At 48.2% G+C, this 16,131-nt stretch overlaps 1 protein-coding gene across 4 annotated transcripts in view; it reads left to right on the forward strand.

The window, feature by feature from the left end:
- The window catches only part of LOC138829855 (paxillin), a 50,939-nt gene that overhangs the window by 1,926 nt on the left and 32,882 nt on the right, over window positions 1–16,131 (forward strand). The window contains exon 1 of one of the 4 annotated variants that reach the window (XM_070026413.1): window positions 11,763–11,819. The exons of the other annotated variants lie outside the window; for them this stretch is intronic. The gene's annotated coding sequence lies outside the window, so the exon portion shown is untranslated. Of the gene's footprint in view, window positions 1–11,762; window positions 11,820–16,131 lie in introns of those variants that run through there. 4 annotated transcript variants of the gene reach the window in all.

A 16,131-nucleotide genomic window follows, 5' to 3' on the forward strand; every position in this document is an offset into this window, starting at 1 on the left:
ACAGTTGTAGCACCCTGGTGGGGCTCTGTTGCTTCTGGACAGTCCCTGTGCTGTTTGAAGAACTGAGAAAGGCTTTGTAGAGTTTGCAAAGTCCGGAATTCCTGTCTTCTGACGGTCTTCCATTTAGGGCCAGGAACTGAGCTCTGAAAGGAAAGAGTATAGTGGGTTGGTGTGTAGGGGGTTGTAGGAACTGTAGAAACTGAAATTTGCTGTACTTCCCCATTCCTGGATTTTACAATCCTTTTCTAAGGTCACTCTACGGCCACTGCCATCATGACTACCTGCCTTTCACAAATTGAGAAAATTTCTTCTTGAGAAAGGCTGATTCTCTTGCCCAAGACTGCCTAGCCACAGAATGACCAATCAGTGACTGGATACCTAGTATCTAACCCCTTGAGCATAGCTCTTGAATAGGGAGAAGCAGGCCGTGAAAGGTGGTGTGGTCGCTGGGGCCATGGCTGCCACCTGTGACTTTTGCCACCTCCCACTCAGCATAGGCTGTCCAGTTGCTTGATCTGAGCTGCCTGACTTCCTTAGCCTGAGCTCCCAGGGGGCCAGCCATGCCTGGCTGACTGGGAGACTGGGGGGGTGGGGAATGGGGTGTGCAGGAGGGGTGAGGAATTTGCCTCTGAGCCTAGGCCCTGTCAGCTGTCTGGATGGCTGCTCAGCACACTGCCGTCAGCTGTTTTCCTAAGTTGGGATGGACACACAGGCCAGGGCTCTTGTTTTTATTTTTCTTCTGAGAGTGTTTTCAGCTGTGAGGCTCCTGGTCCCTAACACAGGAGAGAGTTTATGGGGGTCTGCCCTGTGGTAAGGCTGGTGTGTGGGGGGAAATAAAGTCTCTGTAATGACTGTTGGGGTTTTGTTTTTTGGGGGGGGGACTGAAAAAATATGGAGAGCTTGTTCCCTCCCCATAGTGGCCAGTGACAGAATCACCATGTGCTATTTAATAAGTTACAAATTTATAGCTCTTTTGGCAGAAAAACATAAACACAGCATGTCCTGCCCTTTTCCCTGTGTTCTCTCTACTTTTTGTGCTGCCCGGTGGCTGCTTGGTGGCTTTGCTCATTACTGTTTAGATGCTGGTTTGGCCGGGAGTTGGTTCTGTACAAGTTCTGGCCAGAGTTTCCTGGACAGAGTTTCTATAACACTGTGATGTACTCTGTTTACGCTTTCTGCACTGACTCCTCTCTCTCCTCGTTCATGTTCCTGATGTATTTTGAGAGTTGGGGTTGAGGGGGGACTTTGGCTACAACTGTGGTCTAACAATGATCATGCTTGCTGGATTGGAGGCAGGTGCTGGACTCAGTGCTTTGAGTGGTACTGTAACCATCCAAGAGGGAGGTGCTTTATCTCTGACTCCCAGATGGGGAAACCTGACCTCAGGTATGGAAACCTGACTGGAGGGAAGTTAAACAGTGGAGCTGGAGTTTGAACCTAAGCTAATTCAATGGCAGACCAGGTCTTTTCTTTTTTTCTTTTTTTTTCTTTTTTGCTGGTCCCGGGACTTGAACTCAAGGCCTGGGCACTGTTTCTGAGCCTCTTTGTGCTAGTGCTCTTGAGCCACAGAGGCATTTCCAGCTTTTTTGAGTAGTCTATTGGAAATAATCTCATGGAGACTTTTCTGTTCTGTTTAGCAGGCTTTGAACCTCCCATCCTTAGATCTCAGCCTTCTGAGTAGCTAGCATTACAGGTGTAAGCCACCAACACCCAGCTCAGTCCAGGTCTTTCTTAAACCTAAAACAGTAAGTGTTGTTAGGGGAATAATTGATAGTTACCTTTAAAGTTTTTGCTCTGCTCTAGGGGCTGTCCCCCGGTAATAATAGCCTGTGTGGCAGAGGGTAGGACCAGTTCAAGACTTAAGAGCTTTGCCTTCCCATCCACTAGCAGAGGGCACAGCCAGCTGTTGGCAAGGCCTAGCTGCTTCTGGAATCTGGACTTGCCTTTCAGCTTCTCTGCAGTCTTGACCCTTGGAAAACAGTGCCTCATTGTCCTTGGGGGTAAAGCTAGGGGGGTAGGGGAGTTGCCTGGGGCAGATCCACACTATGGATCCTCCCTGTTTCCATGGCAAGTCTGGATTTTGGGTTTGCCTGTCTGTGGTGCCTGTGTGTGTTAGGCCAGGTTCAGGGCACCCAGCTGCTGGGCCTGTGGCAAAGGCTAGTATTTCAAATTCAGATCATCTGAATGTAGAGGGACTTGTAACCAACCACTCTTTACATTTCTGTTCATGATACTGTATTTGATCTTGGTTGCCTATTTGATTGCTTTCCATTTCTGGAACACCCCAAATCTTTCCTGTCCCCTCCCCATACTCTTCATTCTCCCCCACCCCTTGCCAGTTCTAGGGCTTGAACTCAGGGCCCAGGCACTGTCCTTGAGCTTCTTTTGCTCAAGGCCAGCACTCTACCACTTGAGCCACAGCAATACTTCTGGCTTTTTCTGTTTATGTGGTACTGAGGAATGGAACCCAGGGCCTCATGCATGCAAGGCAAGCTCTCTACCACAGCCACATTCCCAGCCCTCCTCATTCTCTTTTCAGTCTCCCATGGCTATGCTTCCCTGTAGCTGCTTCTCTCTCCTTTTTATTTTTTCTCTTTGGCAGTATAGGGGTTTGCGCTCATGACATCTTAGTGCTCTGCCACTTGGGCCATCTCTCCGCCCCTGCTTTTTGTTGGTTATTCTGGAGATGGAACCTAGGAAACAGACTTTGCCTGGGCTCACCTCAAAATCCTTCAGATTTCAGTCCCCTGGATAGCTAGCATTATAGATGTGAACCAGTGATAGCTCTTCTGTCCTTTCTTGGAGGTATTACATTCAGGATGGGATGGATTTGTGGTGAGAGCCCTGCTCTCCTGTAATTGGCCACCTGACCAGCCACCTGTTACCCTTGAGACAACACCGTGGGCTTACAGCACAACTGCTAGGAGAAGCTGGGTACTTCCTGAAAGACCCTTTCCCCATTACTTCTGATTGGGAGTCAGAAGCCTTCTTGTGCCCCACCACTTGTATTTGTTCAGGTATTAGGTGTACTTTGGAGCAGTCCCATTTCCAGCAGAGAGAAGTCATTAAAAAATGTCAAGGTGATGCCGGGCACCGGTGGCTCACGCCTGTAATCCTAGCTACTCAGGAGGCTGAGATCTGGGGATCACGGTTCAAAGCCAGCCAGGGCAGGAAAAGTCAGTGAGACTCTTATCTCCAATAAACCACTCAGAAAACCGGATGTGGTGCTGTGGATCAAGTGGTAGAGCGATTGCCTTGAGTTGAAGAGCTAGGGACAGTGCCCAGGCCCAGAGTTCAAGCCCCACAACTGACCAAAAAAAAAAGAAAAAAAAAAAGTCAAGGTAGAGAATGGCAGCTATCCTGTGGGAGGGTAAGAATTAGAAATATCGACCAAGCAACTTATTAAAACAGAGGTCAGGGTTTGTCTTCCTCCCAGGTGTTCATCTCTTGCCTCATGTCTGGCCTCAGCATACATTCACATCCTGATAAGTCTCCAGCTAACTGATGCCGTAGCCAGTGGGGCTCAGGGTCGACCTCTCCAGGGAGGCTCTGGACACTGGACCAGTGGCGGGCACAATGTGTGGTTGGCCAGGCCTAGCAGAGCCCAGTGACCAAGTCTTCCCTTAAAGGCGGCCTTCTAATGCTCATTTCTTGTGTGATTGTGGTTTTATGGGAGAATATTGTTACTGTTAGGTGCATGCAGAAGTATTTAGGACTGAAGTGTCAGGTTGTCTGCAACTTAGTTTTAAGTGATAGAGCAAAAAAAAAGACACACATTCATCCCTTGCTGTCTAATTGGCTCTTGCTCTTCCCCTGCCCCTTCCCCCCAGTCCCTTATTAAAAATGCACTGTATTTGCATAGGACCTTCACACTCTCCTATTCCTTCCTTCCTCCTTTCCCCTTTCCCTTCTCCTCCCCTCCCTCCCTCCCTCTCCCTCCCTTTCTCTCTCTCCGTCTCTGTCTCTCTCCGTCTCCCTCTCTCTCCCTCTCTCCCTCCCTCCCCCTCCCTCCCTCCCTCTCTCTTTCTTTTCTTTCTTTCTTTCTTTCTTTCTTTCTTTCTTTCTTTCTTTCTTTCTTTCTTTCTTTCTTTCTTTCTTTCTTTCTTTCTTTCTTTCTTTCTTTGTCAGTCGTGGGGCCTGAACTCGGCCTGGGCGTTGTCCCTCAGCTCTTCAGCTCAAGGCTAGTGCTCTGCCACTTGAGCCTCTGTGCCACTTCTGGCTTTTTCTGCTTATGTGGTGCTGAGGAATCGAACCCAGGGCCTCAGGTATGCAAGGCAAGCACTCTACCACTGAGCCACCTTCCCAGCCCTCGTCCCTCCGTCCCTCCCTCTTTCTCTCTTTTCTTTCTTTCTCTCACTCTTGTTTATTCTCTTTCTCCTTTCTTTCTTTGGTCAGAGACCAGAACTTGAACTCAATACCTGCTGCTTTTAATCTTTGGCTAGCACTCTGAACCACATCTTCAACTTCTCTTGTTTAAACCATCTCTAGGTTACTTGAATTACCAGATACAATGCTGTGAAAATTGTTATACTGTGTTGTTTAGAGAATAAAGACAAGAAAAATAATTATTGTACATATTGTTCAGATGCAATCTTTTTCTTTTTGGTGCCATTCTTAGAGCTTGAATTCAGGTCCTGGGCATTGTCCCTCAGCTCTTTTGCTCAAGGCTAGTGCTCTACCACTTTGAGCCACAGCTCCACTTCTGGTTTTTGGTGGGTAACTGGAGATAGTAGTCTCACCCTTATCCTCAAATCTCAGCCTCTTGAGTAGCTTGGATTACAGGTGTGAGCCATGGGCACCCAGCTGCATAGTACTATTATTGGTGAAAAACAACAACAACCTTGATCAGGCCACAAAGACAGGGTACAGAGATTAGGCACAGGAGTAGGTGGGGTGACATTGGTCAGACTGGTTTGGGACAGGAGAGAAGCTGTCCCTGGTTGGAGTTTGGAAGGGCTTGTCTGGACTGGTGGGCTGCAGAGCAAGACTTTACATAATGCCTAACAATCCTGGGGAAAGCTCAAGCCCTGAAGGTGCGAAAGAGATGCCTTTTGCTTTACTTCCTGAACCGTGGCCAAGGAGGTTTCTAGGCTTGCCACTCAGATCTGGCCCATCCAGTTCTCCAGCTGCATAGTTCCTCTCCTAGATTGTCCACTCTCTCCAAGGTCCTTCTTTTGTATAGTTTGTACTGACTCAAAGCTGGGCTTCTTAGTCTTACATCTTTTGGGGGAAATAGTAGGACTCTGGCACCAGTGGCCTGCTAGTCTCAGAAGCAGAGTTGAGGGCTCTAGTGTCTACTAGAAACATTCTGGGCTACTAGCTGGCTTGCAAGAGGGGAATGCTTTGTGGAGGGTCTTCTTTGAGCCTCATGTGTGTCTGTCAGTGAGCAAGGATGCAGACAGAGTCTGGCCACTTGGAAGGGATCATGGGATCCTCCTATCCAGGTCTTGGAGTGGGGAGTCAGGGCCTTACTTTTCTTATGTGAAAAGCAGCGAGATGTGTCTTTTATGGGGGAAGGGGGTGGTGCTGGAGGAAGCTTTATGTAATTCTTGGCTGGGGCTCAGGTAATTGTTTTAATGAAATGGAATGCAGCTTATTCTGAACTCACTTGGCAGAAACAGCCATGTTCTGTTCTGTTTTCTTGTTGAGAGAGCAGGGCACACATTTCCAGCTGTTTTGAATTGTAGGTCCCTGAGTGAGCATGCAAGGTGGGCAGAAACCTCCAGGGAGTGTCTTCCTAGTGTAGTTCTAGGTTTGACCTTATTCTTCTGGGCAGAGGTGGCTTCTTGTTCCTCCTCCTCCTCCTCCTTCTCCTCCTCCTCCTCCTCCTCCTCCTCCTCCTCCTCCTCCTCCTCCTCCTCCTCCTCCTCTCCTCCTTCTCCTCCTCCTCCTCCTCCTCCTCCTCCTCCTCCTCTCCTCCTTCTCCTCCTTCTCCTCCTCCTCCTCCTCTCCTCCTCCTCCTCCTCCTCCTCCTCCTCCTCTCCTCCTCCTCCTCCTCCTCTTCTTCTTCTTCTTTTTCTTCTTTTTTCTTCGTTGTTGTCATAGTTGTGTCGTCGTTGTCGTCGTCGTCCTCCTCCTCCTCCTCCTCGTGCTGGTCATAAGGCTTGAACTCAGGGCCTGGGTGGGCGCTGTCCCTGAGCTTTTTTGCTCGAGGCTAGTGCTCTACCACTTGAGCCACAGCTCCAATTGAGGCTAGTGCTTTACTACTTGAGCCACAGCTTTTTTGGTGGTTAACTGGCTGCCCAGGCTGGCTTTGAACTGTGATCCTCAGATCTCAGTCTCCTGAGAAGCTAGGATTACAGGCCGAGGAATATATACCAGTGCCCAGTCACAGGCTTCTTTTCTTACTCCCCCCTCCCTTGTGTATGTGTGTGTGTGTGTGTGTGTGTGCGTGCGCGTGCACGCGCGCGTGCAAGCATGAACTCAGGACTCACATGCTTACTTGGCTTTTTCCACCATGATGTCAGTTCCAGCTTTTGACAGTTAATTAGAGACAAGAGTCTTGGAAATTTGCTTTGGCTGGCTTCCAACTTCAGTCCTCAAATCTCAGCCTCCTGAATGGCTAGGATTATAGGCATGACCAACAGCACCTGGCTCTTTCCTAACTACTTTGCTTCTGTTTTTAACAAAATCTGGCCAGTTCTTTCAAATCTTCTGCCTCAGATCTTACTCTAGTGGCCGTATTTTCCTTTTCCTTCCTTAGGCTGGGCTTGGTTCTCTCTGTTGAACCTTCCCATCTTCCGTTCTCACTTTGTTTTCCCAAAGGATTTCTTTCAATTCCCTGTAGTTTTCCCTAGGTATCAGGCAATTTGTCTGCTTGCATGACCTCTGTTAGAACTTGTGTACTGACCACTCCTAAATTTCTATTTCCTCCCCTGACGTGGATTCTATTGTTCAGATTCTTCCGGTTTGCACACCAGAAAAGACCTAACTCATTTCCTTTTTATTCTCTCTTTTGAGGCTTCATCTGTGGTCTTGATCTCTCTGTTACAGCCCCATTCTTTGGCCTAAATTAAATAGTGGATTTTTCTGAACCTTAATAAGGTTGAGGGGACGTTTTCTTGTCTTTCACTATTTTTGCTATTCTGACAATAACCCTGTGAGATAGATAGCAGTACAACTGCCAAATGGAGAAGCTAAACCGAAACTCAGAGGAGTTAGGGAAAAGGGAACACTCATTGTCAACACTGATAATGTTGCAAGAACTTGCAGGTCTTCTAGTTCCTAGTATCTTTTTGTTTGTTTTCATACTGCAAATCCAGAAGCATGTTAGATTTGACTTGTAAACTTGTGTTGCTTGGTTTCCTGTATTTAAAATGTCAGTGCTGGCTCAGGGCTGGCAAGGTGGCTCAGTGGTAGAGCACTTGCCTTGCATGCTCGAGGCCCTGGGTTGGATTCCTCAGCACCACATAAGCAAAAAGAAAAAAGCTGGAAGTGGCGCTGTGGCTCAAGTGGTAGAGCGCTAGCCTTGAGCTGAAGAGCTGAGGGAGAGCACCCAGGCCCAGAGTTCAGGCCCCACTACCAGACCCCCCCCCCCAAAAAAAAAAAATGTCAGCGCTGGCTGGGAATGTGACTTAGTGATAGAGTGCTTGCCTAGCATGCATGAAGCCCTGGGTTTGAATCCTCAGTACCACATAAACAAAAAAGTCAGACGTGGCACTGTGGCTCAAGTGGTAGAGTGTGAACCTTGAACAAAAGAAGCACAGGGACAGTGCCCAGGTCCTGAGTTCAAGCCCCAGGACTGGCAAAAAAAAAAGTGCAGGGGCTGGTGGCTCATGCCTATAATCTTAGCTGCTCAGGAGGCTGAGATCTGAGGATTGTGGTTCAAAGCCGGTCCAGGCAAGAAAGTCCATTAGACTCATCTCCAATTAATCACAGAAAAAGTTGAAAGTGACTCTGTAGCTCAAGTGATAGAGTACTAGCCTTGAGTGTAAAAGCCCAGGGACAGTGCCCAGGCCCTGTGTTCAAGTCTCACAACTGACAAAAAATATATACATACACACATATCAGATGAATTGTCAGTAGTTAAAACATTTGGAGTGTACCTCAAAATTTTATGGCATAGAGCTGGGAAGGTGGCTCAGTGGTAGAGCGCTTGCCTTGCATGCATGAGGCCCTGGGTTCGATTCCTCAGCACCACATAAGCAAAAAAGAAAAAAAACTGGAAGTGGCACTATGGCTCAAGTGGTAGAGCTGAGGGACAGCCTGTTGCCCAGACCCAGAGTTCAGGCCCCACGACCGGACCAAAAAAAAAAAAAATTATGTCATTTCTTTTGAAAAATCTGATTTGCCCTCCTTGGGTATATGTTGTTCATTGCAGTACTTATTTGACCCCATAATTCCATCCCTAATTTCTGACCCTCTGTTTTTCCATTGGGTGTAGCTGCCCTCCTGACTTTTGTTCTGGGGGTTCTAAGAATAACCTCTGTTGCCCTATATGCCCTATATAATAAACACACAGTTGCCTCTCTGAGTTAGATTGACTTCTGGTCAAAAAAGCATTCCGCTGTGCCTTGGGTCTTCATCTTGGTCTAAATTGAACAAAATAGCTTCCTCCTTGTTTGTCTCCATACCTTCTCCCTTTAAGAACTTAGTGAAGTGGTCTTTCTGAGTTGAGCCCCTGTCCCCATTAAAGCTAGCCCACCTGATGGCCCATCACTTAGACATAGGTTGGCAGAACTGGGCAAATTAGGTTTCCTTTTGTTTCCCCATAACCCGGTAAGTAAGCTTCTTGAGGACAGGGATTTTATCCTCCTTTCAAGCATCTCATACTGCCAAGAACCACTATTCCCCTTTGTGGTTGCTTGATAAATATTTGATGGTGGTTGATGATTAAAAGGGTATGTGGACACCCATTGCGATTCCCAACCTCCAGCAAACCACTTCCTCCTCTGGAGAGCCTTAGTGAGAAGTTTTCTAGTCCAGGCTAGGTTGGCCACCTGATGCCACAGTCAGAACCCAGGTGCCCAAGCAACCCCACCAGGGTCTCTACCACTTGCTACCGTGTGACCTCAGCCTGTCACTTGAACTGTGAGCCCTCATCCTTCCCCTATCTTCATCCAGCTGCTTCAAAGTGCTGGGCAATGGACGTGGTTAGCATTGGTTCTTGGATCCAGATCTAGACACTCCTTTGAGGAGTAGGCCTCTGGTGTTTCCCCTCTGTGTTCTAGTACACATATCTGCTGATCTTGGCAGTGGGCATTTAGTGCACATTTGCCTGTTTGCCATCCTGCTGCCTAAGGAGGAATCTAACTTCTGTTGTTTTCTGTAACTTGGGCCACTTCGTGGCCCTGTGGATTGGAGAAGGTGCAGTGGTCATATAGTGCTGGTGATGTCAGGTTGGGTCTTGGTTCTGTGACATTAATTTCCCTCGAGTCTCTTTGGCGGCTTTGAGGAGGAAGTGGTGCAGGGAGGAGGTTTCTCAGTGGCTTGGCTTGTACTAATCACTCATCTAATGCTACTATTTGAGAGCTGCCACAGTGAGCCGCTGTGGAATCCGTTCCTGTATCAGCTGTGGGCTTCTCCCAGTCCTCTTAGGCCATGGTGACATCCGGGAACCTCCCTGTGTGGGGTGGCCATGGAGGATCCCAGTAGCCAGAGAATAAAGGAGATTTCTTTTTCTGGCCTGTGAACCATCTATTGACTGGACTCAGTCATTTGATGGAAGCTGGCCCTGGGGACTGCCCCTTGTCCAGGGCCTACCCTTAGCTCTTTGGGTGTCACAGGCTTTCCTGTTTCCAGGAGTGTTCTTCTTCCTTAGGTGGAAATGGGAGGGTCCAGAGGCCCACACTTGGTTTTTCTGGATCTGCCACTTCCTCTGTAGACTCCAGGCTCTGCTGGCTGGAGGGGGGTGTGTTTCTCACCCCCAAAAGCTCTGGGAGAGCTGGGTCAGGCTTGACTTCTCTACGGTGAGTGTGAAGGAGCAGCCAGTGTCTGGAGTACTATACTCGTTCTTCACTATCTCAAGTTGGCTACCCTCCTAAGCTCATTTGGTCATTTGCTACCCATCCTGCCAACTCCTCTGTACCCAGGAGTATGTATGGTTGCTTCACCCCTCCTTAGTGCCAGCCTCGCCGTATCTCTGGGGTGAGGTTGCTGTTGGATAGCTGGGTGATTGTCCTCTGCTTTTCCCTGCCCACCCATCTCAGATGGCCCTTTCTGTTGTATCCTGAACTTTCAAAACTTCCTGTCCCTTCTTGCTCTTTGGAAGTCAGCACATGAAATTATTTTGCTTGATGTGCTGAGGCAGCTAAGCTGGAAACAAGCTGGGACAGAAGAGCGTCACCTGGAGGAGGTTGTCATGGCTTCCTGTGGTCACTTGTGGTCATCTGCTTCCAAACATCCTGTTTATGCCCCTAGAGTAGCAGGAACACTGACCAGGAGCCAGCTGTTCTCTGCCTAGCTTTGGGATAAGCTTGGCTCTTAGTGTCCCTGTCCATCTGCCCCCAACAAATGGCACGTGGTTTGCTGGTTGCTGGCTGTTGAAGACATTGCCTTGTGCTTCCTCCTCTCTCTGCCTTGACTGCCTGTGAGGCAGTGGTCCCCTGAAAGTGCTCAGTTGGCTTTTAGATTGATTATGCCCTTCCACTGTGCTCCAGAAGGAGCCACAGAACCATGTCATCTCCTCTGGCTGGAGGTCTGTGCCACCACCTCTTTCACTCAGAGATGCTCACTTTTTTGGGGGGGGAGGGGGGTCCGGTCGTGGGGCCTGAACTCTGGGCCTGGGCGCTGTCCCTCAGCTCTTCAGCTCAAGGCTAGCGTTGTACCACTTGAGCCACAGCGCCACTTCTGGCTTTTTTTCTTTTTGCTTATGTGGTGCTGGGGAATCGAACCCAGGGCCTCATGCATGCAAGGCAAGCGCTCTACCACTGAGCCACCTTCCCAACCCCACATTTTATTTATTTTTATGCTGTCCTGGGCCTGAAATTTAGGTCTTGGGTGGGGCTGTCCCCTGAGCTTTTTTTTTTTTTTTTTTTCTTTTTCTCCCTTACGGTCTTGACCTCAGGGCCTGAGCACTGTCCCTGAGCTTCATTTTGCTCAAGGCTAGCACTTTACCACTTCAGCCACAGTGTCACTTCTGATTTTTTCTGTTTATATGGTGCAAGGAATCAAACCCAGGGTACTCTACCACTCGAGTTATAGCCCCACTTCCAGTTTTCTGGTGGTTTATTGGAGATAAGAGTCTCACAGACTACTTTCCTGCCCAGGCTGGCTTTGAACCTTGATCCTCAGCTCTCAGTCTTCTGATAGGATTACAAGCATGAACCACCGGTGCCTGGCTTTTCTTTAATTTTTGAAAAGAAAAATGTAAAAACACTTGTCATGTGGGAGGGTGATACATAGACTACTTCTGGGGAAGAGGAAGAGAGGGAGGGGACAGGCTAGTCGTGTTTATATTTGCATTTTGTGTCTGTGCAAATCATCTGTGGAGCACAGGCAGTGTGCCTGGTCTGCAGCGGTGGTGAGAAATGTCAGCCAGGTGTGTTGGAGGATGGGTGTTGAACACTGACCCCTGCCCGGATTATCAGGGACTGCAACTACGCTTGGGAAGTGCAGCTTGAGCTGGTGTGTAGAGGGGAGGGGCAGGGAGGTGCAGAAGGAAGGAGCATTTCTGCTGTGTGCCTGTGCCTTGGACTTCAGTGAACAAAGCCCTGAGCTTCCTCTTCTTGTTCCTCATACCAACCTCCTGTGGGTCCTCTGTCCTTTTGCCAGTTAGTTCTTGTGTTATTTGCTTTTCTCTTTAGCTTCATTGTGAAGGGCTTTTCTCAGTTCCTGAGTGCTCTCAGTTGGAGAGTTGAAACCTCCATGTCCAGCTACAAGTATGTATGGATTCGTCTCTTTCTCCTTCTAGTTCTGTTCACTTTTGCTTTCTTGCCTTTGAAGTACTGTTACTGGCTGTGCTGCATTCGGAATGAGTATTTCTTTGTGATGAAGTGATCCTCTTATCCTCATGGATGTCCCTCTTCTAGGAATATTACTGTCTAGAAGTCTACCTTATCAGCTATTAAAAGAAGCGCCTCAGCTTAGCTTTCCTTTCCTTTTCTCTCTCTCTCTTTCTCCCTCCTTCCCCTCTTTCTTTTTTCCTTCCTTCCTTCCTTCCTTCCTTCCTTCCTTCTTTCCTTCCTTCCTTCCTTCCTTCCTTCTTTCCTTCCTTCCTTTTTTTGGTCAGTCGTGGAACCCGAACTCTGGGCCTGGCACTGTCCCTCAGCTCTTCAGCTCTACCACTTGAGCCACAGGGCCACTTCCGGCTTTTTCTGCTTATGTGGTGCTGAGGAATCGAACCCAGGGCCTCATGCATGCAAGACAAGCACTCTACCACTGAGCCACCTTCCCAGCCCTCCCCTCTTTCTTGATACTGGCTTTAATAACGGAAGTTGATTGGAGCACCCACAGTAGTGACTTGGGCAGGCTGATAGATTTCCAGCTCAGTCCAGATGGCGTCATCTGTTTAATGACCTGAGAAGGACTGTGCAGGTCAGGGTTGTGCCTGCAGATTCTCATCTGGAAACAATCTCACATCTTAGAATGTTCCCCACAGGAGTTTTTCTTGCAGTGGTTCTCAGAGCATCTGAACTTGGCCTTCACTTTGAGGTTCTATTCCTTCATATTCTGAGCGAGTCAGCAGTTACCTCCAGGGATCTTTCACCGTGGCTGATAGAGTAATTCTGACTCGGTGAATTGCTCCCTCTGCTTCCATGGTGTCTTGCAGAGCTTTGGCTGTAGTGTGGTGTGGCACCCTGACTGACTTGTTCCTAGGTGAGAACGAGCAGCTGACCCAGTCTTCCTCAGAAGACCTCTGAGCTTTTTTGTTTTTCTTTTGAGAAGACAGTCTCACTGTGTGGCCCAGGCTGGCCTTCAAATCCGAGGCTCAAGGGAGCCTCAAGGGATCCTGCCTCCATTTCTTATGTAACTGGGACTATAGGCACTTGCCAATTATGCCTTTTATATTTTTTTTGGTGCTAGTGATAGAACTCGGAGCCATGCTCATGCTAGGCAATCACTCAGCTATGGAGCTGAGTCTTACCCTATGATTTGACCTTTATTCATTTATTTAGTTAGTTAGTTGTTATTGGTGGGGCATGAACTCAGGGCTCTTTTTGCTCAAGGCTAACATTCTAGCACTTTGACTCACAGCTTCACCTCCAGTTTTCTGGTAGTTAATTGTAGATGAGAGCCGGGTGCCGGTGGCTCATGTCTGTAATCCTAGCTACTCAGGAGGCTGAGATCTGAGGATAGAGGTTCAAAGCCAGCCGAGCAGGAAAGTCCGTGAGATTCTTATCTCCAATAAACCACTGGAAAACCGGAAGTGGTGCTGTGGCTCAAGTGGTAGAGTGCTGGCCTTGAGCTGAAGAGCGCAGGGACAGCACCCAGGCTCAGAGTTCAAGCCCCACGATCAACCAAAAAAAAAAAAAATTGTAGATGAGAGTCTCACAGACTTTTCTACCTGGGCTGCCTTTGAATCATGATCCTCAGATTTCAGTCTCCTGAGTAGCCAGGATGACACGCATGAGCTATGAGCACTCAGCTGTTTGACTTTTTAAATTTTTTTTTTTTTGTCAGTCATGGAGCTTAAACTCAGGGACTGAGCACTGGCCCTGAGCCTTTTTGCTCAAGGATAGCACTCTACTACTTTAAGCCACAGTGCCACTTCTGATTTTCTGGTTGTTAATTGGAGATAAGAGTCTCATGAACTTTCCTGCCCAGACTGGCTTTGAACTGTGATCCTCAGATCTCAGTCTCCAGAGTAGTTAGGATTATAGGCGTGAGCCACTAGAGCCTGACAACTTTTTTGATGTTAATGTTTACATGGCATATCTTTATGGCTTTCTAGTTAGTTTTTTTTTTAAGTCTACATGTTTTTTTTTGGGGGGGTCTGGTCATGGGGCCTGAACTCTGGGCCTGGGCACTGTCCCTCAGCTCTTCAGCTCAAGGCGAGCGCTCTACCACTTGAGCCACAGTGCCACTTCTGGTTTTCTGAGTGGTTTATTGGAGAGAAGAGTCTCACAGACTTTCCTGCCTGGGCTGGCTTAGAACCGTGATCCTCAGATCTCAGCCTCCTAAGTAGCTAGGATTACAGGCATGAGCCACCATTGCTGAGCCACTGGCCTCAGTCTTTCAAGTAACTGGGAATAATACATGTACTACTCAGCTGCTTGGTAAATTGAGGCAGACGAAGGGTCCCTTGAACCCAGAAGTTCAAGGCCTAACTTGTCCATTTACCAAGACCCTGTGTCAAGATAGAGAGAGAGAGAGAGAGAGAGAGGGCTGAGAATGTGGCTTAGTGGTGGAGTGCTTTCCTAGCATGCATGAAGCCCTGGGTTCAGTTCCTTAGTACCACATAAGTAGAAAAAGCTGGAAGTGGTAGAGTGCTAGCCTTCAACAAAAGAAGGTCAGGGACAGTGCCCAGGTCCTGAGTTCAAGCCCCAGAACTGGCCAAAAAAAAAAAAAAAAGAGTGGGAGAGATGGGGGGAGGAGGGGGGAGAGAGAGGGGGAGAGGAGGAAGAGGAGGAAGAGGAAAAAGGAGGAGAAAAGAGGGAAAGAAGGAAAGAAAGAAGGATCATGAGAAAGAAAAGAAGTGAAGCAAAAATATAAATAATGGTTGGGGGTATAATACCTACTTAACATGTGATAGGCCTGGTGTTTAATCCCTAGCACTAGAACCAAAATAAAAGTCTGAAGAAATTTACTCATGTTGGGAAAACATTTTTCTCTTCCTTTCCTTTCAGTTTCCCTTTCTCTTCCTATAAACTGAGGCTTCCTCCCTGGGGTTCCGGTGAGCCTGACTGATAGGAGCGTGCTTTGTGGATCATCTCATCTGCTTGGCAGTTACGGTTATCAGTGATGCTATCTAGACTATGAAGCCCAAAGTGGGTGTTGCTAACAAATTCCAGTAGTGTACTTCCTGCTCACATCTGCTGCCTGCCCTGCTCCTATGGGAGAGGTGTGACCCTATCTTCAGGAAGCTGGAGCTGCCATTCTCCTTGTTCTTTCTTATTGCGTCACTTGCAGATGCCCTCCTCTCCTTCTTCTCCAGCTTCAAACTGAGATAGTGCCTGGCCCAAGGCCCTAACCCTCTCTGGTGCCTGAACTCCCTCCCATTGCCTCATTCCTGAGCACTGATCCCACCTAACACAGCTCCAGCTCCCCTCCCCCACTGCAAAGAAAGCCAGGCAGGCCACACAGTGAGCTGAAACCTTACGTGCCCACAAGCCTCTGTGTCTGGCCACGAAGTCTTGTGGAGTATTCCTTTGATTTTTTTTTTTTGATAGGGTCTTATATTTTTGACTAGGTCTGGCCTCAGACCTATGCCACCTATGTGTCTGAGATTAGACATTATAAATATGCATTAGCACATCTGGCTTGTTGGATTTTTCTTGAGGTCTTGCTAACTTTTTTGTCTGGGGTGTCCTTGAATTGTGAACTTCCTGATCTTCCTGCCTAGCTGTTTTTGGGGGTAGGAGTAGTGTGGTTGGAGGACCAGGAGATGGCATGAAGATCTCAGCATCAGATGGCCCAGTGAGGTCATTAGTTCATGTTCAGTGTCATCCACAGAACACCTATTACGCGTGAGGCTCTGCTTGATGCTTAGGAGAGGCAGATGGGTATAAATAAGCATGCTCCCTGTCCTCCCCCTGCCTGTCCTCACTAGATGGTTTAGGGGCGGTAGGCATCAAAGTTTTTCTTTTTTTGTTGTTGATCATGGTGCTTGAACTCGGGGCTTGACTCAGGGTTTCGGTGCTGTCCCTGAGTTTTGTGCTCAAAGCTAGTGCTGTACCACTTTGAGCCACAGCTCCACTTCCAGTTTGGGGGTGGTTTATTGGAGATAAGAATCTCACAGATGGGCACTGGTGGCCCACGCCTGTAATCCTAGCTACTCAGGAGGCTGAGATCTGAGGATTTCAGTTCAAAGCTAGCCTCAGCAGAAAAATCCCCATGAGACTCATTTCCATTTAACCACTTATATCCAGATGTAGAGCCATGGCTCAAACTTGTAGAGCCTTGAGCACAGAGAGGTTCAGGGATAATGCTCAGGCCTTGAGTTCAAGCCCCACAACTGACAAAAAACTGACAGACTTTTATGCCAAGGCTGGTTTTGAACTGCAATCTTCAGATTTCAGCCTCCTGAGTAGC

This window comes from Dipodomys merriami, unplaced genomic scaffold (genome assembly GCF_024711535.1).
Source record: "Dipodomys merriami isolate MVZ:Mamm:240054 unplaced genomic scaffold, mDipMer1.0.p SCAF_177, whole genome shotgun sequence".
Taxonomy (NCBI): Eukaryota; Metazoa; Chordata; class Mammalia; order Rodentia; family Heteromyidae; genus Dipodomys; species Dipodomys merriami.